The sequence below is a fragment of the Odocoileus virginianus genome, chromosome 18 (genome assembly GCF_023699985.2).
Source record: "Odocoileus virginianus isolate 20LAN1187 ecotype Illinois chromosome 18, Ovbor_1.2, whole genome shotgun sequence".
In the NCBI taxonomy this organism is placed as follows: Eukaryota; Metazoa; Chordata; class Mammalia; order Artiodactyla; family Cervidae; genus Odocoileus; species Odocoileus virginianus.
Window position 1 is genome coordinate 49,280,481 of NC_069691.1, and position 24,561 is coordinate 49,305,041.

At 42.1% G+C, this 24,561-nt stretch overlaps 1 protein-coding gene across 4 annotated transcripts in view; it reads right to left on the reverse strand.

Moving 5' to 3' along the window:
- Positions 1–24,561, reverse strand: part of SAP30 (Sin3A associated protein 30) — a 78,556-nt gene that overhangs the window by 14,166 nt on the left and 39,829 nt on the right. Inside the window, exon 6 of one of the 4 annotated variants that reach the window (XR_011492863.1) lies at positions 21,903–21,952. The exons of the other annotated variants lie outside the window; for them this stretch is intronic. The gene's annotated coding sequence lies outside the window, so the exon portion shown is untranslated. Of the gene's footprint in view, positions 1–21,902; positions 21,953–24,561 lie in introns of those variants that run through there. 4 annotated transcript variants of the gene reach the window in all.

The following is a 24,561-nucleotide window of genomic DNA, read 5'->3' on the forward strand; positions in this document are numbered from 1 at the left end:
ATAATCCAGTGTTTCTGTTAGGTGCCTCCTATAAATTACCATATTCCATTCTTTCAGCAAAATGCTGTAAGTTGAACTATATTCCCCCCAAAAGATACCCTGGAGTCCAGACTCACAGTACTTCAAAGTGAGACCTTATTTGGAAATAAGGTCTTTACAGAGGTAATTAAGTCAAGGTTATGTATCAGGGAGAACCCTCATCCAATATAATTTGTGTCCTTTAAAAAAAAAAAAAGAGGAAATGTGGTCACAGAGACACACACATGAGCGCCATGTGACTATAAAGACAACTGTCTACACCATCTACAAACGGAGGACAGAGGCCTGGAGCAAATGCCTCCCTCACAGCCTCAGAAGGAACCATCCCTTGGTCTCAAACTTTCAGCCTCCAGACCAGGAGGTAACATCCTTCTGTTGTTTAAACCACCAACTTTGTTACAGCAGCCCTAGAAAATGAACGCACAACCTTACAATTGCAGTCTTCTCTTTTTTAAAATGAGAACTCTGTAGCATAAGGCAATTAAAGACCTTCTCCAGATCCTACAGGCAGTAGTGGTAGGGCCGCCATGCAACATAGATCTGTTCTGTTCCTAACGCTTGCTAGTCTGTCTTGCTGCCTCCAACCTAAGCTTGCACATGGGCTGACTGTGCACACCTATAATTGCACAATCAGGGATTTTTATATTGCTTACTCTGAGGAGAACTTTCTGGAGACCCACTTCCCTATGTTTGGGGAATGAGTTATCACAGGAAGCTTGAGAAGGAGGTAGAGAGAGCGACCTGGTTTGGAAAAGGCAAGGTTATATAAACAAAAAGTGAACTTCCCTGGTGGTCCAGTGGTTACGACTTTGACTTCTAATGCAGAGGTTGTGGGTTCGATCCCTGGTCAGGCAGCTAAGATCCCACGTACCTCTTGGCCAAAATATCAAAACATAAAACAGGGACATGCTTATATTAATTTTTTCCCTTGTTTAATTGAAATTAAAATTTCACTGGTATTTTTGTAATTTTATTTGTTAAATCTGGCAATTAAAATTCTACCCGAGGAGAACTTTTAGTCTGGGGCCTCAGTCCCCGAGCTGGGAGTGAGGGCATAAAAGTGGCAGCAAAGGTGGGGACACCTAGGCCTGCTCTGCATGTAAAGTTCTTGAATTGTCTGGTAAATGCTTGGGAATGTTCAATGAATACTGCCTAGTTTTATTATGGGGGCTTCCCAGATGGGCCAGCAGTAAAGAATCCACCTGCCAATGCAGGAAATGCAGGTTTGATCCTTGGGTCAGGAATATCCTCTGGAGAAGGAAACAGCAACCTGCTCTAGTGTTCTTGCCTGAGAAATCTCATGGACAGAGGAGCCTGGTGGGTTACAGTCCACGGGGTTGCCAAAGAGTTGGACACGACTTAGCGACTAAACAACAACTCTCATTATTATAGCAATTGGGAAGTAACCCCTTAGGTCCCAGGAGAAGATGCAGGGGAAGGCAGGAGGCAAGAAGAGAAGAGCTGTTATTATTATTCCAAGGGTGGATTGGCACTGGAGGGCTTATGTAATGAGGTAAAAGAATGATAAGATATGCCAGTTTAATGTCGAAATCTGGTCTTCCCGTGCATCTCATTGGGCATTGAGCCAAGGGAATGAAAGAGCACAGAGCTCTGACCACACAGTGGACTGAGGCCTGGAGACACAGTGGCCGCGTACTGACTCCTTAGGGGATGCGGGAGAGACTCAGTAGATGTCTGACACACATGGAAATGGATGTCTTTTAAATTAAGTGGAATGAAAGAGTATTATGGCATTGGAAAACTGCCGGGAAGCCCAGCTACCAATCAAAACAAGCAGAAAATTCCTTGCTGCTGAATGAAACTCAAGAAAAGCATACAGTGATCTTTTCGAACAGCTTACGCCTTCTGAGTTTCTGGCTAGACACTCCTAAGGAGTCATGAGAGATCCTTTGGAAAATGGAAAGAATGCCACAAGACCAAAAAAAATTAATTCAAAGTCGTGGTCATGAAAGTGGAAGCTCACTGATAACCCTTTTTTTCTTTATAGTTTCTTTTTTAAAAAAAGGATTTTATTTATTTTCTGCTGTGCTGGGTCTTCGTTGCCGCACAGGCTTCTCTCCAGTTGTGGTGCACAGGCTTCTCACCGCCGAGGCTTCTCTTATCGAGGAGCACAGGCTTTAGTGTGCATGGGCTTCAGTCGTTCTGGCTCCCACACTCTAGGGCACAGCCTCAGCAGGTGTGGTGCATAGAGTTAGTTGCTCTGCTACATGTGGGATCTTCCCGGACTAGGGCCTGAACCCATGTCTTCTGCATGGGCATACAAATTCTTTACCCCTGGGCCACCAGGGAAGCTCCATCTTTTTTTTTTTTCTTTAAAATACACTTCTACTGCTGGGTTTACTGGATGTTACAGAACTATGCAAGTACTTCCAAAGCAGCCAATTCTTGTCACTTCAGGAATCATAAAGTACATATGTTGTTTTCTTTCTGATGACTGGCATAGGAACATGGAAAATTGGCAGAAATAGATGATGACTGACAATCTTCCATGTTCCTATGCCAATAGGAAGAGATTCAGTAGATGTGTGAGAGAATATTTATGATGAAACCTTATCAATTCAAGACACCAGGTAAAGCAAAATCTCAAATTTCTGTAACTTATTTCAAATGGTTTTTGACATCAGATACTTTGAACCATTGTATAGGATCCTCCTCCTCTACAGAGGCAAACTGTTTAACTTTAGAACTGTTGTTTTCCTCCATTATCTTTATGACAATTCTCCTACCTTTCAACCTTTTTATTTCCTAAGATGTATCCTTTGATGGTGATAAAAGGAAAGGGATGAGATTCAAATGAACACTTACACTCATGACAATTCTGGCAAATGTGTGGATGGGGAGGGGTGGGATGTGACTGGCTACAGTTAGCACCAAGTACATGTCTGTGAACAGAGAAGTCTCTCCATAAATCCTTCAATAATTAATTAATGAGGGACTCAACCAATTTCTGCCTTCTGGCCATTATCACACATAATCAGAATTTCATTGTAACTATAAAACCATATGAAACGACCAGTGACCGCAAGTTATATTTTAAAAAATTAACGGGCATGTTAATGCCCACTCTACTAAAGGCACATGTGCTCTAGTTTTCCAGCCTCACAAAGCATTGGAAAACCACAGCTGTTGATAATGCTTTCTACTTGCCAGATACTGTAACCATGCACTTGCCCTCAACATGGCATTTGTACCACATTAAAGTTTGGCAAGCTTAATCTTCACTAACCACGGGCAAATGGGAACATGCTATAAAATATAAAAATAAATTTCAGCCGAAAGCCATTATCAAGTATATGTTTGTTTGGATTTGACTAAGAACCTCTCATTTGTTCATGCACACTTGGCGTCTTTACATTCCGTGTATCGATTACACTCGCATTGAATATATCACATGCCTAATAGTCCAGGAAGGCTCTCAGCCCAGGAGAGCAGGAAAGAGAGGGGAGAAGAAGTACTATTTCACTTCGGTCAGAGTGAAGATGTACCTCCTCTGTAAACCTTTGGGGGGACTCTTCCTCCTCTCCTGCCCAATGTACCACACTAAAAGTGTTGTTGAGTAGTTGGTAGTTGATTCTTTCACATCATCAGAAAGGAGAATCCAACCTTGCATTTATCTAGCAACAAGCTTCATAATAGAATAAAACTATGTTATCTGGCTATTTGCTTCTCAGGTGGCTCAGTGGTAAAGAACCCGCTTGCCAATGCAGGAGACTGGGTGGGTTTCAATACCTGGATCAGGAAGATCCCCTGGAGAAGGAAATGGTAACCCGTTCCAGTATTCTTGCCTGAGAAATCCTATGGACAGAGTCTGGTGGGCTACAGTCCATGGGGTCACAAAGATTTGGACGTGACTGAGCTACTACACAACAACAACCCCCCTTAGTGCTCCATCCATGCCTACCTTCCAGTATCTTGAGATGGGAACCCCATTCCAGGCATCCTTTTTCAGTGTCCAGTAAATGGACATGTGGTACGAATAAACGCCAAACATATGTACCCACATTCTGGGTTTCAGTTGGATTTTGTTCTATCGAGGAAATAAAACAAAGCAGCCCCCTAAAACAAACCAAAACAAAGAAACAGATCCTTTTCTTAACAGTCATCGACTCGCTCGCTTCTTTATTCAGTCATTTTTGAGCTTCCACTAAGTACTAGGTGTGACCTTTGACACCATTCACTTCAGGGAGTGGACAAGATGGCCCGCTTAGCACAGTGCCTGTACCTAGGTGACTGTACTTAGCACAGTGCCTGGTATGTGGGAGGCAAGCCACGAAATTAGATTTCTTTCTTTCTCTAATCCTTATCCTTGAGCTCATCAATCGACCAAAAGCCATCAATCGGCCAACCTGAAGAAAACGATTAGCTTCCAACCCTGTGTCATTGTCCCTTTAAGTCCCCCCACCCACCACGCAGTCATACACTGTGAGGTTAAGATGTAAGTCAGGGAGAATAAAGCCACACAGGCAGAGTCACGGCTCATGATTCTTGTTTTGCCACGTTTTGTTGTAAAAGAGGAGAGGAAATGGTCAGTGAAGGGTTCCAGGATTTCTAGGCTGTATCTGAACGTACACACAAATACACATACACACACTTTGGGGAGGTTGTGTTGTTAATCTAGGCAAATAGCTTTGCAACTGACACTAAGCATTTACTATCCTCTCTGGTTGTTCGTCTAAATTTAACTTTTATTTACAAGCAACTATTATAGATACCTTAAAGCCAACACTTTATGCCCCATTTTCATCCTACTTGACATTTTTTTCCTTGGCTCCCAAAACTAGGTCATAGACGGAGAAGAAAACAATCTGAGGCATCATCAGTTTGTCACTTTCAGCAGTTTTCATGATATATATCAAATGCCACCACCAGATTGATCACTGCCACAGGGCAACCCACACTAATCCCTGAGACATCCAGAGTGAACAGACCCTGACATAAAAGCAGATGTAGAAGTCTTTGTGGGTCCAAGGTATTTAAAGAACTCATCTATGACCTCTACTGGTCAAGCTATTAAAACACAACAGCTACCATGATTTCAGAAGTGCTTTCATTCATTCTTTGATCAAACACTTTTTAGCGTCTACTATGTGCCAGGCTTCCCTGGTGGCTCAGATGGTAAAAAATCAGTCTGCAATGTGAGAGACCTGGGTTCAACCCCTGGAGAAGGGCATGGCAACCCACTCCAGTATTCTTTCCTGGAGAATCCCCAGGGACAGAGGAGCCTGGTGGGTTGCAGTCAGTGGGGTCACAAAGAGTTGGACATGACTGAGCGGCTAATCACACATATGCCAGGCACTGATGAAGGAATGACAATAAACAAAACAGACCTAAAAGCTCCTTTCCTCTTAAAATTCACCTGGGCAGCATTTAAACAATATGTGTTGTAAATAAGTTGATTGTAGAGTATTTTGGAAGGTAATAAGTGCTTTTAAAAAGAGGAAAAAGGAAATCAAGGGAAAGAGACTCAAAAGCACAGAGTAGGTGGAACTGGAGAAGCAGCTTGCAGAATTAAATCAAATCCTCAGGATACGTGTCAGTGCAAGGGTAGAATTAAGCAAGGAGTCCAAGGAGGCGAGAATCTTAGTAACTTCAGATGTAACACACAGGAACTTCCCTGCCAGTGGCTAAGACTTCTGCAGTCCCAATGCAGGGGGTCTGGGTTCGATTTCCTGGTCAGGAAACTAGATCCCACATGCCGCAACTAAGGATTCCACATACCACAACTGAGACCCAGTGCAGCCAAATTAGTTAATTAATTTTTCAAATACAAGATTCATTTAAAAAAAGGCCTAACACATAGATTCTCAGATTAGTTAAATTAGACATCGACTGAGAGCAAGTTTCTTTTTCACAGTTTCGCAAGAGATTCTAGAGCCAGTCAGACTTGTGTTCAAGCCTGTATGGGTCAGCTTTGCTGCAGCAACAAAAAACCCCAAATTCTCAATGGCTTAAAGGACAAATATTCATTTTTTTGCTTATGTCTCATAAAGGCTGGAGGCTAACTCTGAGTCGATGGTGACTGGTGGGCTCAGCCCTGCTCCACGTGTGTCCTATTTCAGGGGTAGAGCTGAAGGGACAGCCACCTTCTGCGGTATGTTGTCCCCACAGAGGACCGGGCTGCACCACGGAACTTACAGCCTCTTCTCATTTGGGGCATGCATCAAGTTCATTCACATTCCATTAACCAAAGAAAGTCCCACTGGCCAAGCTCAGAGTCAGTGGGAGCAGGGAAGTGTAAATGTGGTCCAGACACAAGGGCACGGAGGGAGTGGATAACGGTGAGGAAATAATACAGCATCACTGTGGTGAGTCACTCAGACTCTCACCTTATCTATCAGTGAAACAGGAATAGGAACAGGCTACCTGTGAAGAATAACTGAGATATTATAAATGTACTTAGCAAAGTAACTGGTTTATATGAAGGGATCAGTGAAAGTTAGTATCCTTTTGTCATCTTCTTCCAGAAGTTGCATCATCACTCTGGCCCAATTCCTCGGGAGGGTTGGGTGGCTGTTGGGTGGGAGGTGGGGTGGAATTCCCTGGCAGTCCTGTGTTTCCTTTGCAGGGGGTGTGGGTTCAATCCCTGGTTAGGGAGTTAACATCCCACATGCTGCATAACCAAATAAACAAATAAGCCAAATGTACCTTTTAAAAAAGTGTTTAAAAAAAAAAAAAGAGGTTATGGGGGCAAGGAGTGGATGTGTGGGAAAACTGAGAAGCCTGGGACTTAAATCTTGATCCAGTTCTTTCTCTAAATCCTGGATAAGTTACTGATCTATAAAGTGAGGCATCCATCTAAATGATCTCTAAGGTTCTTTTCTGGTGCTAAAGATTCTCAGTTTGGGATAAAACATTAACAGGGTTTTTTTCTTTTTTCTCTAGAGCCGCTGCTGCCTAGTTCTAACACCAGGTGGCGCTAGACAACAACTTAATGGAAAAAGATGAGCGCTTTTCTGTGGAGATTGGAGAGTCTAGAATTATTTTCTTATAGATTTGTTACAAAGCAGAGCTGTTGCATCTGATAGCTTTTCAGAAAGCACCACTTTGAGGAAAAACCACCCCCAGACATCAAATGCTCCCTCTAGTCCTAGGACCTCATGATTTGGGAAAGGACTCTGGGAAGTTGGGAACCACCAGTTTCTAGGGATTTTGGAATAGGAGAGGTACTTTTTTTTTTTTTTTTTTTTTTGAGCAAAAGCATGAGATCATTGGAGCTGTGCTATAAGATGATACAGATAGCAGCCATGTGATGGGAACAGAGGAATTTGGCATGGGGGAGAATTATTCAGGAGACTCATATGACAGCATGGAATCCATGTTCATGGATCTGAGACAAAAAAGTGGGAGTGAGCACTGCAATGGGTGAGATGGTGCAGCAACAGACTCTAAAACTTGGCAACTATTTACATCAAGAGGCTTCAAGTAGGATAAATCATAATGAAAGATGGCTCCCAGATAAGTAGGAAGATGTTAGGCCACTGACAGAAATCACATGACTTTGGGAGACAGTATGACTGTTATTCCTGCACTTCCAGATGCACACCCAGAAGAAGGAAACATGATGGTTCCTGCCTCTTAGGTTCCAAGAAACCCCGGGTGCACGAGTATGGGTCCTAAAGGGGCCAGACCTGCCAGCTGTGTAAAGCACTGAAATGCTCCAATGTGACAACTAGCCTTTTCTCAAGAAATGTTTCCTTATACATTATTTTAACGGTGGTACTTCATAATCTTGGAGTAGGAAATGGCAACTCACTCCAGTATTCTTGTTTGGAAAATTCCATGGACAGAGGAGCTTGGCAGGTTACAGTCCATGAGGCTGCAAAGAGTTGGACATGACTAGCATGCACACACACACACACACTTTAAAATCCAGAGGCATTTCTCTGTTGATAATGGGGAAAGGGCTATATTGGATATCTCTGTACCTTTCAGTCAATTTTGCTGTGAACCTAAACTGCTCCAAAAAAAAGGAAATCTTTTTTTTTTTTTTTTAATTTTGGCCAATTCTGGGAAGAGGATGAAGTAGGAAGTTCTGAGAATCTGTGTCCCACCCTGGATAACATTTGAGCTGGCAGAATCTGTCTGATGTAACTACTGTGGAACTCTGGACAGTTTGTTGAAGGTTTGCAATGTCCAAGAGAAGATGTGGACAGTTAATTTTGGCCAATTTCAACTCTCAGGACCACAGCAGCCTTGCACCCTCACTCCATGGCAGGCAGCTATGCACGGTTCCTGGAGCAGCTTGTCCACAACTTGCAGGAGCCTGGGTGGGCAAAATGGATACCAGTGGTCTGTGTTCTGATCACTGGTCGCTGCTTGTGACCACATAGGTCCAGACAAAGACGCAGTGTCACTGTTATAGCCCCTCTCCCCAATAATGAAAGTCCCTCTTCATCTGGCTTAAGTGACAGCCAGGAGATTTAAAGGGAACAGCGTCCTTTTCTTTTTTAAAACAGTGCTTGTTAGTGAGGTGCTAACAAGCAAACAAACACACACATTCTAGAGGTCCCAGAAAGAGAAGAGAGAAAAGGGCAGAGAGGATATTTGAAGAAATAATGGCTGAAGACCTGCTAAACTTGATGAAAAACATGAATATAAATATCCAACAAGTTCAACAATGTTCAAGGATGGTGAGCTGAAAGACTTCCAAAAAGAGAACATCCAGGAAGCAGCAATATAGCAGCAAATAATCACACACAAGGGATCCTTAATAGGACTATCAGTAGATTTTTCATTAGAAACTTTGGAGACCATAAGGCAGTGGGCTGGTAGAGTCAAAATGCTATAAGAAAAAGAACCCGTCAACCAAGAATTCTATATCTAGCAAAACTGCTCTTGGAAAGTAAGAGAGAAATTAAGATATTAAGATAAAAGTGAGGGAGTTTGTTACTAGTGGACCTGTTGTGCAAGAAATGCTCAAGAGAGTCCTGCAAGGTGTAATGAAAGGATACTTGAAGCCATGAGAGAAACTCAAATCTCTATGGAAAAATCACAAGTGTTAGTCACTCAGTCCTGCCTGACTCTTTGTGACCCCACTGTCTGTAGCCCACCAGGATCCTCTGTCCATGGAATTCTCCAGGATTGCCATTTCCTTCTCCAGGGGATTTTCCCGATCCAGGGATGGAACCTGGGTCTCCTGCATTGGAGGCAGACTCTTTACTGACTGAGCCACCAGGGAAGCCCATCAGACAGAAAAACTTTTATCTTTTTCTCGTCCTCGAGAGCCCTGGACCCCTTTGTCCTCCTCGAGAGCCCTAGACTGCTTATCCACCTACCTATGAATTAACTCTTATACAAGATGCAAAAATCAAGATCTCAATAAAGGTAAACACATGGATAATTATGAAAACTAGTATTGTTGTAACAATGGTTTGCAACTGAACTTTTTGTTTTGTACATGGCTTGCTACTGCTGCTGCTAAGTCGCTTCAGTCGTGTCCAACTCTGTGTGACCCCACAGACGGCAGCCCACCAGGCTCCCCCGTCCCTGGGATTCTCCAGGCAAGAACACTGGAGTGGGTTGCCATTTCCTTCTCCAATGCATGAGAGTGAAAAGTGAAAGTGAAGTTGCTCAGTTGTGTCCGACTCTTAGCAAACCCATGAGGCTAAGGCTCCTCCGTCCATGGGATTTTCCAGGCAAGAGTACTGGAGTGGGGTGCCATTGCCTTCTCCTTTGTACATGGCTTGACAGTATTGCATTTTAAAAATATAATATTTTACATTTTGGGGCACATGATGTAGACAGAGGTAATTTTATGATAAGAACTGAAAGGGATGGGGGTGGAGCTGTAAAGGAGTTTGGGTGTGTTATTGAAGTTAGGCTGGCATAAACTCAAACTATACTGTTATAACTTTAGGATGTTAAAGGAAATCCTTGTGGTAATCACAAAGAAAACAGCTATAGAAGATACACAAAAGGAAGTGAGATAGGAATTTAATATTTCATTACAAAAAATCAACTGAACACAGGGTCTTCCCTGATGGTCCAGGGGTTAAGACTGTACTACTTCTTTGCAAGGGGACCTAAGATGCTGCAAGTCACACAACAGGCTGAAATAATAATAACTTTTAAAAATTAAATTAAAAATCAACTGAATACACCATAAGAAACCAGGAAGTAATGCAGGAGATGAATGCTTAAAAAAAAACAAAGCTACAAGACATTTAGGAAACAAATAGCAAAATCACAGAAGCAAATACCAGTAATTATTTTAATTGTAAATAAACTCTTGTGTGGATCACAACAAACTGTGGAAAATTCTGAAAGAGATGGGAAGACCACACCACCCGACCTGCCTCTTGAGAAACCTGTATGCAGGTCAGGAAGCAACAGTTAGAACTGGACATGGAAGCACAGACTGGTTCCAAATAGAAAAAGGAGTACATCAAGTCTGTATATTATCACCCTGTTTATTTAACTTATATGCAGAGTACATCATGAGAAATGCTGGGCTGGAGGAAGCACAAGCTGGAATCAAGATTGCCAGAAGAAATATCAATAATCTCAGACATACAGATGACACCACCCTTATGGCAGAAAGCAAAGAGGAACTAAAAAGCCTCTTGATGCAAGTGAAGTTCAGTTCAGTTCTGTTGCTCAGTTGTGTCCGACTCTTTGCAACCCGATGACCTGCAGCACGCCAGGCCTCCCTGTCCATCACCAACTCCTGGAGTCCACCCAAACCCATGTCCATCAAGTCGGTGATGCCTTCCAACCATCTCATTCTCTGTTGTCCCCTTCTCCTCCCGCCCCCAATCCCTCCCAGCATCAGGGTCTTTTCAAATGAGTCAGCTCTTCGCATGAGCTGGCCAAAGTACTAGAGTTTCAGCTTCAGCATCAGTCCTTCCAATGAACACCCAGGACTGACCTCCTTTAGGATGGACTGGTTGGATCTCCTTGCAGTCCAAGGGACTCTCAAGAGTCTTCTCCAACACCACAGTTCAAAAGCATCAATTCTTCAGTGCCCAGCTTTCTTTGTAGTACAACTCTCACATCCATACATGACCACTGGAAAAACCATAGCCTTGACTAGACGGACCTTTGTTGGCAAAGTAATGTCTCTGCTTTTGAATATGCTGTCTAGGTTGGTCATAACATTCCTTCCAAGGAGTAAGCGTCTTTTAATTTCATGGCTACAATCACCATCTGCAGTGATTTTGGAGCCCAAAAAATAAAGTCAGCTACTGTTTCCACTGTTTCCCCATCTATCTGCCAAGAAGTGATGGGAACAGCTGCAATGACCTTAGTTTTCTGAATGTTGAGCTTTAAGCCAACTTTTTTACCCTCCTCTTTCACTTTCATCAAGAGGCTCTTTAGTTCTTCTTTGCTTTCTGCCATAAGGGTGGTGTTATCTGCATATCTGAGGTTATTGATATTTCTCCCAGAAATCTTGATTTCAGCTTGTGCTTCATCCAACCCAGCATTTCTCTTGATGTACTCTGCATATAAGTTAAATAAGTAGGGTGACAATACAGCCTTGACGTACTCCTTTTCCTATTTGGAACCAGTCTGTGGTTCCATGTCCAGTTCTAACTGTTGCTTCCTGACCTGCATACAGGTTTCTCAAAAGGCTGGTCAGGTGGCCTGGTCTTCCCTCTTTCAGAATTTTCCACAGTTTATTGTGATCCACACAGTCAAAGGCTTTGGCATAGGTCAATAAAACAGAAATAGATGTTTTTCTGGAACTCTCTTGCTTTTTCGATGATCCAGCGGATGTTGGCAATTTGATCTCTGGTTCCTCTTCCTTTTCTAAAACCAGCTGGAACATCTGGAAATTCACGGTTCATGTATTGCTGAAGCCTGGCTTGGAGAATTTTGAGCATTACTTTACTACTGTGTGAGATGAGTGCAATTGTGTGATAGTTTGAGCATTCTTTGGCATTGCCTTTCTTTGGGATTGGAATGAAAACTGACCTTTTCCAGTCTTGTGGCCACTGCTGAGTTTTCCCAATTTGCTGGCATAATGAGTGCAGCATTTTCACAGCATCATGTTTCAGGATTTGAAATAGCTCAACTGGAATTCCATCACCTCCACTAGCTTTGTTCATAGTGATGCTTGCTAAGGCCCACTTGACTTCACATTCCAGGATGTCTAGCTCTAGATGAGAGATCACACCATCGTGATTATCTGGGTCATGAAGATCTTTTTCGTACAGTTCTTTTGTGTATTTTTGCCACCTCTTCTTAATATCTTTGGCTTCTGTTAAGTCCATACCATTTCTGTCCTTTATGGAGCCCGCCCATCTTTGCATGAAATGTTCCCTTGGTATCTCTAATTTTCTTGAAGAGATCTCTAGTCTTTCCCATTCTATTGTTTTCTTCTATTTCTTTCCACTGATTGCTGAGGAAGGCTTTCTTATCTCTCCTTGCTATTCTTTGGAACTCTGCATTCAAATGGGCATATCTTTTCTCCTTTGCTTTTTGCTTCCTTTCTTTTCACAGCTATTTGTAAGGCCTCCTCAGACAGCCATTTTACTTTTTTAAATTTCTTTTTCTTGGGATGGTCTTGGTTCCTGTCTCCTGTACAATGTCACGAACCTTCGTCCATAGTTCATCAGGCACTCTGTCTGTCAAATCTAGTCCCTTAAATCTATTTCTCACTTCCACTGTATAGTCATAAGAGATTTGATTTAGGTCATACCTGAATGGTCTAGTGGTTTTCTCCACTTTCTTCAATTTCAGTCTGAATTTGGCAATAAGGAGTTCATGATCTGAGCCACAGTCAGCTCTCGGTCTTGTTTTTGCTGACTGTATAGAGCTTCTCCATCTTTGGCTGCAAAGAATATAATCAATCTGGTTTTGGTGTCAACCATCTGGTGATGTCCATGTGTAGAGTCTTCTCTTGTGTTGTTGGAAGAGGGTGTTTCCTATGACCAGTGTGTTCTCTTGGCAGAACTCTATTAGCCTTTGCCCTGCTTCATTCTGTACTCCACAGCCAAATTTGCCTGTTACTCCAGGTGTTTCTTGATTTCATACTTTTGCATTCCAGTCCCCTATAATGAAAAGGAAATTTTCAAAATATAATGAAAGTGAAAGAAGCGAGTGAAAAAGTTGGCTTAAAGCTCAACATTCAGCAAACTAAGATCATGGCATCCGATCCCATCACTTCATGGCAGATAGATGGGGAAACAGTGGAAACAGTAGCTGACTTTATTTTTCTGGGCTCCAAAATTACTGCAGATGGTGACTGCAGCCATGAACTTAAAAGACACTTGCTCCTTGGAAGGAAAGTTATGACCAACCTAGACAGCATATTCAAAAGCAGAGACATTACTTTGCCAACAAAGGTCCGTCTAGTCAAGGCTATGGTTTTTCCAGTGGTCATGTATGGATGTGAGAGTTGAACTGTGAAGAAAGCTGAGCACAGAAAAATTGATGCTTTTGAACTGTGGTGCTGGAGAAGACTCTTGAGAGTCCCTTCGACTGCAAGGAGATCCAACCAGTCCATCCTAAAGGAGATCAGTCCTGGGTGTTCATTGGAAGGACTGATGTTGAAGCTGAAACTCCAATACTTTGGCCACCTTATGTGAAGAACCAACTCATTTGAAAAGACCCTGATGCTGGAAAAGATTGAAGTCAGGAGGAGAGGGGGAAACAGAGGATGAGATGGTTGGATGGCACCACTGACTCAATGAACATCAGTTTGAGTAAACTCTGGGAGTTGGTGATGGACAGGAAGGCCTGGCATGCTGCAGTCCATGGGGTCGCAAAGAGTCAAACATGACTGAGCAACTGAACTGAACTGAAATAAAATCTTCAGTCAAAAGACAGAGACTAGCAGAATTGATAAAAACACATGATATGACTACATCTACAAGAGACCCATTTCACATCCAAAGACATAAATAAAATGAAAGTAAAAGGATGAAAAAGTTATTCCATGCAAACAGCCACCAAAAGAGAACATGAGTAGATGTATGAGGTACTAAGAGTAGTCAAATTCTTAGAGACAAAAGTAGACTGCTGGTTCCCAGGGGCTGGGAGAGAAGGGAAGGGGGAATTATTGTTTAGTAGGAACACAGCTTTAGTTTTATATGATGAAAAATGTTACAGAGAAGGATGGTGGTGATGGATGCAAAATGTTATGAATGCATTTAAGTACCACCAGGAGAGAGTGAAGAACAGTGCTGCAGTCCATGGAGTCACAAAGTCAGAGAAGACTGAGCACCTGGACAACCACTGTATCCACACCTCACTTCTCCTGTGTAAAACTGAGCAGAAGAGGGCATGTTTTTTCAGCTTTGAAGGTACTCTACTGCCTGGAGAAAGTTACTTCATCTCTCTGCATCTTAATTCCACCCTTAACATAGGGGGAAATAATATCAGTCTCACAGTTTAGCCATGAGAAGTAAAGATAGGGTGGTTAAATGTAGGTTCTTGTTCCCTTTAAATACAAGGCTGTTAGGATGCCCTTGTATGAATTTGTCAGACAAGCTCAGCATCAGCAGAGATAAAAATAAGGCCATAGCTTTCTGTGGGCACTTTTTGCAAGAACCGTTGAGCTCTCATGATATGAGATATTCAAAAATCAGATCTATTAAACTGGCCTATAGCTTGATACTAGGGATATTCACTGGTTCACAATAAATAAAGAGGAAGAAGGAGTTACACAATGCATCTCTGTTCTAATTACTCAATCACTACCCAACTGAAACCTTGCTTCATAAGAGATTAGCCACAGCTTCTGGGAGCAATAAACATCTTGCATTGCAAACCCCATTTTGCCATCTCACAGACCCTTCATAAATCTCAGTTGTAAGTGAAGGCATCTCTTATTTTATCTATGTAGCGACTATTTCAAGCTCATTTTTACAACAGTCATCATTATTAGTCCTTTGGCCAACTCTCCCAGTCAGGGAAAGAAGACATTAATATGCAGTGTTGATATTTCTATTTTGCATTTAGGGCCTCCCTGGTGGCTCAATGGTAAAAAGTCTGTCTGCCAATGCAGGAGATATACGTTCAGTCCCTAGGTGGGGAAGATCTCCTGGAGAAGGAAACGAAAACCCAGTCCAGTATTCTTGCCTGGAGAATTCTATGGACAGAAGAGCCTGGCAGGCTACAGTCCGTGAAGTCCCAAAGAGTTGGACATGACTTAGCTACTAAACAATAAATAACAACAACCTCCGCAGAGAGTATTAGATAACCAGCAACGAATTCCCATTCCATGTCTCCCCTTTTCTAAACAAACCCAGATTATCTGTCTACCATACCTCCAGCCACATTAACCCCAGACAGGGTTTCCTCAGATGGAGCACAACACAATTCTGCTCTGTTCATATTCAGTCAGTTTTCTGAGTCTGTGCCTGGCTCATCCTAACCGTTCCCCATCTTCTCAGCGTGTCATTAGAGGCTCTCAGAGAGAGTGGACTGTACGGTCTCTCCCCTTATGTCCTGATTCTTATTACTTCCATGGATGGAGTGATTTTCCAGGTCCGGGAGCACTTTCGTAAGTGTGTGACAAGTTCCCGCAGCCTTCCTGGAGCGGGATGATGCCTCTCACTGCCTGGCTCAGCACCAGTTATTCTGTTCATCTGTGGCATGCCCTTGCGATGTGTTGTATTTATTTTGCCTGCACGTATTCCTGCCTTCCTAGAGGAAGAGGTGAATAAACCACCCGGTCTTTCCCCGCAAGAAAGTCATTTTTCACCTTAGGTGGGCCATCTGTTTCTCTGAACACAGCTCTGCTTTGACTTGACTTGAATACATCTTGTCCCAGGCGTTTTGCCAGCTGTACCAAAAAAAAAAAGCTGTAGGCTCCAGGAAATGGAGCAACTAAAAGTGGTTTCCCTGTGATGTCAGGTCACTTTTTCTTTCTGAAATGCAACTTACGGAATTAACCTAAAGGAAATTGTGCATCGCTCTCCATAGGGGTGGTTTGCAGAGCGGCAGGAGGCCCTGATAACAACCAACCATGAATTTCCTAAGACTCAGTCTCACTGAGGTATGTCACTAGATCCAGCACTGTGCCTACAAATGGAGAGGAAAACTGGGTGCTTGTACTGGGCCCCAGAGGACCCCTAAGCTGAAGGTTCTCCCCAACACCAGACGCAGACGCAGTCCAGACATGGAGCTTCAGTATTCATTTCTCAGTCTCACTCAAATGGTTGCTCCTTTCTGTTTTTTTGTATTTAACTTTTTACTTTATACTGGAGTGTAGCCAATTAATGATGTTGTGACAGCTTCAGGTGGACAGCAAAGGGACTCATCAAATGGCTGATTCTGGTGCCCAGGTGTGTTAAGAAAATTTTCCTTCAACCATTTGGGATTAAAGATCTCTTCTTAAGTGCCCAAGCTATTGGGGAAAAAAATATTACCCAGGGCAGAAACAGTGTCAAAATATTCAGGCTGCACAGCAAAAGAAACACTCAAGAAAATGAAATGACATCCTACATAATCATAATGGGAAAAAATATTTACAAATCTTAAGTCTAGTAGGGGATTGATAGCTAAAATATATTAAGAATTTATTCTAAAATCCTATAGGAAATCAATCCTGAATATTCCCTGGAAGGACTGATGCTGAAGCTGAAGCTCCAATACTTTGGCCAACTGATTCAAAGAGATGACTCACTGGAAAAGACCCCAATGCTGGGAAAGACTGAGGGCAGGAGAAAGGCAACAGAGGATGAGATGGTTGGATGGCATCACCGACTCAATGGACATGAGTTTGTGCAAACTCCAGGAGACAGTGAAGGACAGGGAAGCCTGGCGTGCTGCAGTCCATGGGGTCACAAACAGCCAGACATGACTTAGTGACTGAACAACAATAAAGAATTCATATAACTCAGTAGCCAAAAAAACTCAAACAAATAATCCAATTTAAAAACGGGCCAATTCTACTTTTGGTTTATTTAAAATGGAACTACCATATGATCCAGCAGTTTTACTTCTGGGAATATAACTGAAGGAAATGAGAACACTACATTGAACAGATATCTGCATCTCCATGTTCATAGCAGCACTGTTCACAACAGTCGGAACATGGAAACAACTGAAGTGGTCACTGATAAATAAATGGATAAAGAAGCTGTGGTCTCAGCAATCCCACTTCTGGGCATACACACCGAGGAAACCAGATCTGAAAGAGACACGTGCACCCCAATGTTCATCGCAGCACTGTTTATAATAGCCAGGACATGGAAGCAACCTAGATGCCCATCAGCAGACGAATGGATGAGGAAGCTGTGGGACATATACACCATGGAATATTACTCAGCCATTAAAAAGAATTCATTTGAATCAGTTCTAATGAGATGGATGAAACTGGAGCCCATTATACAGAGTGAAGTAAGCCAGAAAGATAAAGACCATTACAGTATACTAACACATATATATGGAATTTAGAAAGATGGTAATGATAACCCTATATATGCAAAACAGAAAAAGACTCAGATGTATAGAACAGACTTGTGGACTCTGGGAGAAGGTGAGGGTGGGATGTTTCAAGAGAACAGCATCGAAACATGTATATTATCTAGGGTGAAACAGATCACCAGCCCAGGTTGGGTGCATGAGACAAGTGCTCGGGCCTGGCGCACTGGGAAGACCCAGAGGGATCGGGTGGAGAGGGAGGTGGGAGGGGGGACCGGGATGGGGAATGCATGTAAATCCGTGGCTAATTCATTTCAATGTATGACAAAACCCACTGCAATGATGTAAAGTAATTAGCCTCCAACTAATAAAAATAAATGGAAAAAAAAAAGAAAAAAAAATGCAAAATAAAATAAAATAAAATAAATCAGTAAAAAAAAAAAATAAGTAGAGAGGAAATCTAAAAAAGAATAAATATAAGATATTTTCTGAGGAGAAAAAAAAAAGAAGCTGTGGTCTACACACACACACACACACACACACACAAAATGGAATATTCAGTCATAAGAAAGAAGGAAATTCTGCCATTTGCAAGACATGGATGGAACTTGAGGGCATCATGCTAAGCGAAATGAGTCATACACAGAGAGACAAATACTGTATGACCTCACTCACACGAGGAACCTTGAAAAGAAAAACTGCATTGAAAAAGAGATCAGATGTGTGGTTACCAAAGGCAAGGGGTAAGGAGAAGACTCGGGACCCTGAGCTACTCAGAAGGGACAAGACCATGGCTGATATTCAGCCTCTATGCACTGGCATGGTGTTCCTCCAGGTTAACACACAGAACTATGGCCCTGAAGGTTGGTTAAGAGCTGAGGTTAGACCACGAGTCACTAGATGACCATCTAAGGTCACCCAGCAGGTGGCAATGGACTTGGGATGCTGGTCCATGAGCCAAGCAGCTCAAGGTTGGTAGCTGCATGGACACAGACCCCGTGGGCGCTCAGGAGGGGCCCAGGTGAGCAGGTGGCCAGCGGGGGACAGCACTGCAGGTGGGGACGGAAGCAAAGGGGCTCCAGGTACAGGCTCCATGAGCAGCACCAGCATGCAAAACACAAGGGTCAGCTGATGCAGAACACAAGGAACAGCTGCCCAGGCACCCTCCCACTACCATGAGCTCCTGGCCCCAGGGGTAATGACCACTGACTTCACATGGAAGACATCAGAAGAGCTCGTTTCCTTCCCAGAACTGTAGTTTAGAGAAGGGTAGTGCTCAGCTTCCTGAGAGTTTATCAACCACAAGCCCAACCAGTAATTTTTTTTAAAGATTTTTTTGATGTGGACCGTTTTAAAAGTCTTTACTGAATTTGTTACAGTATTGTTTCTGTTTATGTTTTGGTTTTTTTTGGCCAAGAGACATGTGGGCTCTTAGCTTACTGACCAGTGGTCGAACCTGCACCCTCTGCTTTGAAAAGCGAAGTTTTAACCACTGGACCACCAGGGGAGTCACCACCAGAAATTTCTAAACATCAGTAAGAGACTTAGAAATAATTAGAATGGTTTGGTGATCATTTTATCTTATATCACAGAGTAAGTGGCTTCAGGATGAGTTTAGTTTAGAGAATACACAGGGAAAATTTAATGGTTTTACTTGTATAATGATTTACTAAAATACATGTGTTTATAAAATGTATTTTGCCATATAAGTGGTTAAATACTCTGCACATCATCGTTAGACTGGGCAACGGTAAGCTGGGGGATAGCGACTCAACTGGTGGAGCCTGTAAAGCCTTCACTGAACCCCTGTTCCCCACCATCCCAGGATGACCAGACTTGGGCAGATATGGGCTTCATTTGATTGACAAGTGAAATGTCATTTTCCATGTGTGGCTGAGGACTGGGCCCACCACACCCAATCAGGAGTTCCCAGCCGCTGCTGCTCTCCTAAACTCTCCAAAGGGTCTAACCTGCTGTGCAAGTACAGACTGCAAAGAAAATGCCGGGTTAGGTTGCTAGTGACTTTGCCAGGACACAGAGGGCCAGGAGCTCTGTTTAACACATAGCTCGTGAGCATCTAAATCGGGCCAGGCAGAGTCTGGGCACTAAGGATGCACAACAACAGAAGGGACAAAAAACCCTACACCCAGGGTCAATGAGGAATTGTAGGTGGTCATTATTCAAAGGCCGAGGATGGACAGACTGAGCCCAGGAGAAGCCTCTGACTTCAAGTCAGCACCCTCTGCTCTGCCCTCCTCAGGCTGGAGTATGAGAACACGGTGATGAATTCCACAGAACGGTGGGGTGATCTACCCTGAGACGGATCAGCATCGTAAGGACAGGCTCCAGGAAAGAACTCCTGCTGTACATTGACCGCTCCTTTGTCACAATTTAGTGTCTAAAATTCTGCCATTCGAAAAGCATTTCCCAACAGGTGTTCCTTAGAATCTCATCCCTCAAGATTCTTAGTTAAAAATATTTTTTCAGCTGTTAAACAAATTTGGCAAACACTTGAGCTCTTGGTGAGTCACAATGAACTGGCATACTAATCTGTAGGACCTCGTTAGTTTTGGATTCAAAATTGGGGCATCTCTATGTTTCTAATTATTTGTTTAAGCCTCCATCCCTCCACATTGTAGGTAATTCAGTATCTCTCTCTTAGGGACTCTCCATTCCCCAAATTGTTCATAACCTGGGAATTTACTTAGTCCAAAAGGAGCAGTCTTGTTTCAAAGTTCCAGAGAGAAAAAACTCTGATCTGCCCATTAGAAGTTCTGATTTTACAAAACAACGTGGAATTGGCACAAACAGACATATGGGTCAATGGAACAGAATATAGAGCCCAGAAATTAAACCCATGCAACTATGTCCACTTAATCTTTGACAAATGAGGCAAGAATATACCATGGAGAAAAGACAGCCTCTTCAGCAAGCTCTTCTGGGAGAGCACCTAATCAATGAAGTTAGGACACACTCCCACACCTTACACAAAAATAAACTCAAAATGGCTTAAAGACTTAAAAGATAGGACACCATAAAACTCCTAGAAGAGAACACGGGCAAAACATTCTCTGACATAAACCATACCAATGTTTTCTTAGGACAGTCTCCCAAGGCAATAGAAATAAAAACAAAAATAAACAAATGGGACCTAATCAAACTTACAAGTTTTTGCATGGCAAAGGAAACCATAAACAAAACAAAGAGCGAGCCTATGGACTGTAGAAAATATTTACAAACAATGTGACCAACAAGAAATTAATTTCCAAAATACACAAACAGGTCATAAAACTCAATATTAAAAAATACAAACAACCCAATCAAAAAAAATGGGCAGAAGACCTAATATAGACCCTTCTCCAAAGAAGACACAAAGAGAGCCAATAGGCACATGTAAAGATGCTCAGCAACGCTAACTAGTAAAGAAATGCAAATTGAAACTACGTGAGGTATTACCTCACGCTGGTCATGTATCCCTATGGCTGATTCATGCTGACATATGGCAGAAACGAATACAATATTGTAAAGCAATTATCCTTCAATTAAAAATAAATAAATTAAAAAAGAAGTCTACAAATAGGGCTTTGCTGGTGGCTCAGTAGTAAAGAATCAGCCTGCAGTGCAGGAGACACAGATTCAATCCCTGACCTGGAAAGATCCCACATGCCTCAGAGCAACTAAGCCTGCGTGCCACGGCTATTGTTCAATAAAATACATTTAAAAAATAAAAAAGAAAGAAAGAAAACAAACTTATGGTTTCCAAGTGGGGGCATAAATTAGGGATGTGGAACTAACAGATACAAACTACCATATACAAAATAAACAATAAGGTCCTACTGCACAGCATAGGGAATTATATTTAATATCTTGTAATAAACCATGTTGGAAAAGGATACAAAACACACAGACACACACATATCTGAATCACTTTGCTGTATCACTTTGCTCACACAGCCTTGTAAATCAACTATACTTCAATTTTTAAACTAGTTCTGATTCTAATCCTTTCTGCGTGGTGTCACTGTTGAGAACTGGTTCTGTCGGGCTGAAAGGCTGTCCTTTCTGCTTCAGAACTCCAGGCAGGCAGCAGGGTGCCCCTGAGGACACAGGATCCCAAGTCAACACTATTGGATTTGCACTCACACAGCCAGCCTCTGTTCCACAAACACGGCTGCTTTGCCAAGGTGCCCTGGCGTAACTGGGCTTCTAACCACAGCTGCACACTGTATCTAGAACACACTATCCCCCACAAACCTCTAGGCTCTGGTCTGGAGCCCAAGCCCCTGACCAAGACTCCCTCTTTTTTCTTGGGGGAAATTTTACATTTTCTTGCTAACAGTGCTAGGGCCATCTCAGTTCTCAGGAAGCTGAATCTCAGAAGGGAAGAGGAGAGGGCCTTGATCCCTCTCCTGGAAGACTCTTGGTAAGTTCAATTTAGCACATGGTGGGGGATACTGAGAACAATCTTTGTAAATCTTCCTTCACTAGAAACATGAATATCAACTCACTTGTATTGGCATCATCGACAGTATTCAGGGAATAACCCAAGGAGATCCAGAGGGCCAATGTCTTGCTGCTCCTCCAGTCAAAAACAAATTAAAACAAACAAATACATATTTTTGTGAAAGAGAGATAGAAGAAGATATTTTCCCCTGCTAAAATTTTACATATTAAAGGGAAAGGGTCTCTCTATAGAAGCCCGTTGGATGGATCATAAGGTGTGTTCTGCTTCAGAGAGAATCAAGTTCCCAAGAATTCTCTCCTGAATTTCTTCCACTGAATTAAAACCCTAAGCACCCCTCCCATCCCCCATCCCCCACCCTACCATGAGCTTTCTAGAAGCTAGTCCTCACCTCTTAGTGAGTCAAATTCCTAGTGGAGAGATCTCCAAAACTTTTAGGCCAGGGGGAAAAATTCCAGCATTTGCCAATATGGTTTGGACTCATTAATTTTCTGACCCTAAAAAGGTTGTCATTTCTATGCAGAGGAGAAGTAAATGGAACTTGTATGATGGTCTTAAATCCCTCATTCTGATACTTGAACACCATTTTCTGAAATATTTTACATCGAGTAACTTAAGACACAAACTAAAACATAGCATACACTGCTACAGCTCTCTTGATGTGGGATATTTTATACTTCAGCCCTGCTGGTCCATCAGTACAAGTCACTTGGATTCTGTGGGAAAACTCAGTAGGGTTCTGTAAGGTGGTCACAATGTGGGGACAATGTTTGCTAATTCATTCCCAAAGGAGCTCTCTGTGGAATACCAGTAATAAAGGCAACGGCTGACTTGCCATTGATAGGACACTGTGTTGCAGAAAGGCTTTTGGGTAGAATTGTTATCATGTTTTAGATTAATTTTAGTGAATGTATAACAGGCTTCCCCCGTGGCTCAGACAGTAAAGAATCTGCCTGCAAGGCAGGAGACCTGAATTCGATCCCTGGGTCGGGAAGACCCCCTGAAAAAGGAAATGGCAACCCACTCCAGTATTCTTGCTTGGAGAACTCCACAGACAGAGGAGCCTGGCCGGCTACAGTTCATGGAGTCGCAAAGAGTCGGTCATAACTGAGTGATTAACACACACAGTAAACATATTTGCCTTCCACTCTAATGCATGCCCATACCCTATGAAATAGTAAGTGATGTAACTTTTTTTTTTTTTAACACATAGCTTATAGATCTTAGTTCCCTGAGCAGGGATCAAACCTGGGTCCCAGAAATGAAAGCACAGCGTCCTAATCACTGGACCACCAGGAAATTCCCAGTAAGTGATGTTTTAAAAGGATTATAATATATGTAAAACATACCATGTACTGAGAGATGAAACATCCAGGAAAAATATTTCCAAAGCTTATTATTTCTTGGCATTTCCTGTGTCCTACTTGATAAGTATATTCACAAAGGGAGCTGCTTTTAGTTATCTAAGACCCTATTGTATTTATTACTTCAACTTGCAAATGGTTTTATTTGGATTTCCAAATGTGTAAATTTCAACATGTTTTATTAGTGAGGTTACAGCAATAAAGGAACAATTTTGAGGCTCATTTAATGCCTATAAATTTCCCTGTTTGCAATGTAAAAGAAATGGCCTCTGCAGACCACATGCCTGCTCATATTTCAAAGAATATGAAATCTAAATACATCTAAATTGCTCTATATTGAGAGCTCTCTTCTTCCATAAAACACTAATGGGCTCATTGTTTATACTTTTATAAAAATGATACCTGATTCTGAACAGATTTATTATATGAAAATTATTTTTTCAAATAGCTATATTTGAGAAGCCATATAAAAGTTAGTTGATTATAAATCAACAATTACAATCAACCTGAAAAATGTTAAAAAGACATTGATCAAAATATTTGAAAATGTATGTGTATACAAAGCCTGCACACAAATGTTTATAGCACTTTTATCTATAAATGCAAAGCTGTAAGTGACAAAGATATTCTTCAACAGGTGAAAAGACGAACAAACTGTGGTATATCAGTATCACAGAAAATTATTTGGTGATAAAGAGAAATAAGCTAAGAAAGCTTAAGAGTACATGAATGACTCAAATACAGATTGCTAAGTGAAAGAAGCCAGTCTATACAAATTACATACTCTAGGGTTCCAATTGTATGACAGTGAAGAAAACATAAAACTATAGAAATAGTGAAAAGATCAGTAATTGTCAGGGTTCCAGGAATAATAGGTGAAGTCCATGAGAAATAGTGACAGACTTTAATTTCTTGGGCTCCAAAATCACTGCAGATGGTAACTGGAGCCATGAAATTAAAAGATGCTAGATCCTTGGAAGAAAAGCTATGACAAACCTAGACAGCATATTAAAAAGCAGAGACATTACTTTGCCGACAAAGGTCCATCTAGTCAAAGCTATGGTTTTTCAGCAGTCATGTATGGATGTGAGAGTTGGACCATAAAGTAGGCTGAGCACCAAAGAATTGATGCTTTTGAACTGTGGTGTTGGAGAAGACTCTTGAGAGTTCCTTGGACTGCAAGGAGATCAAACTAGTCAATCCTAAAGGATTCATTCAGAGGGACTGATGCTGAAGCTGAAACTCCAATACTTTGGCCACCTGACATGAAGAGCCAACTCATTGGAAAAGACCCTGGTGCTGGGGAAGATTGAAGGCAAGAGAAGAAGGGGATGACAGGATGAGATGGTTGGATGGCATCAT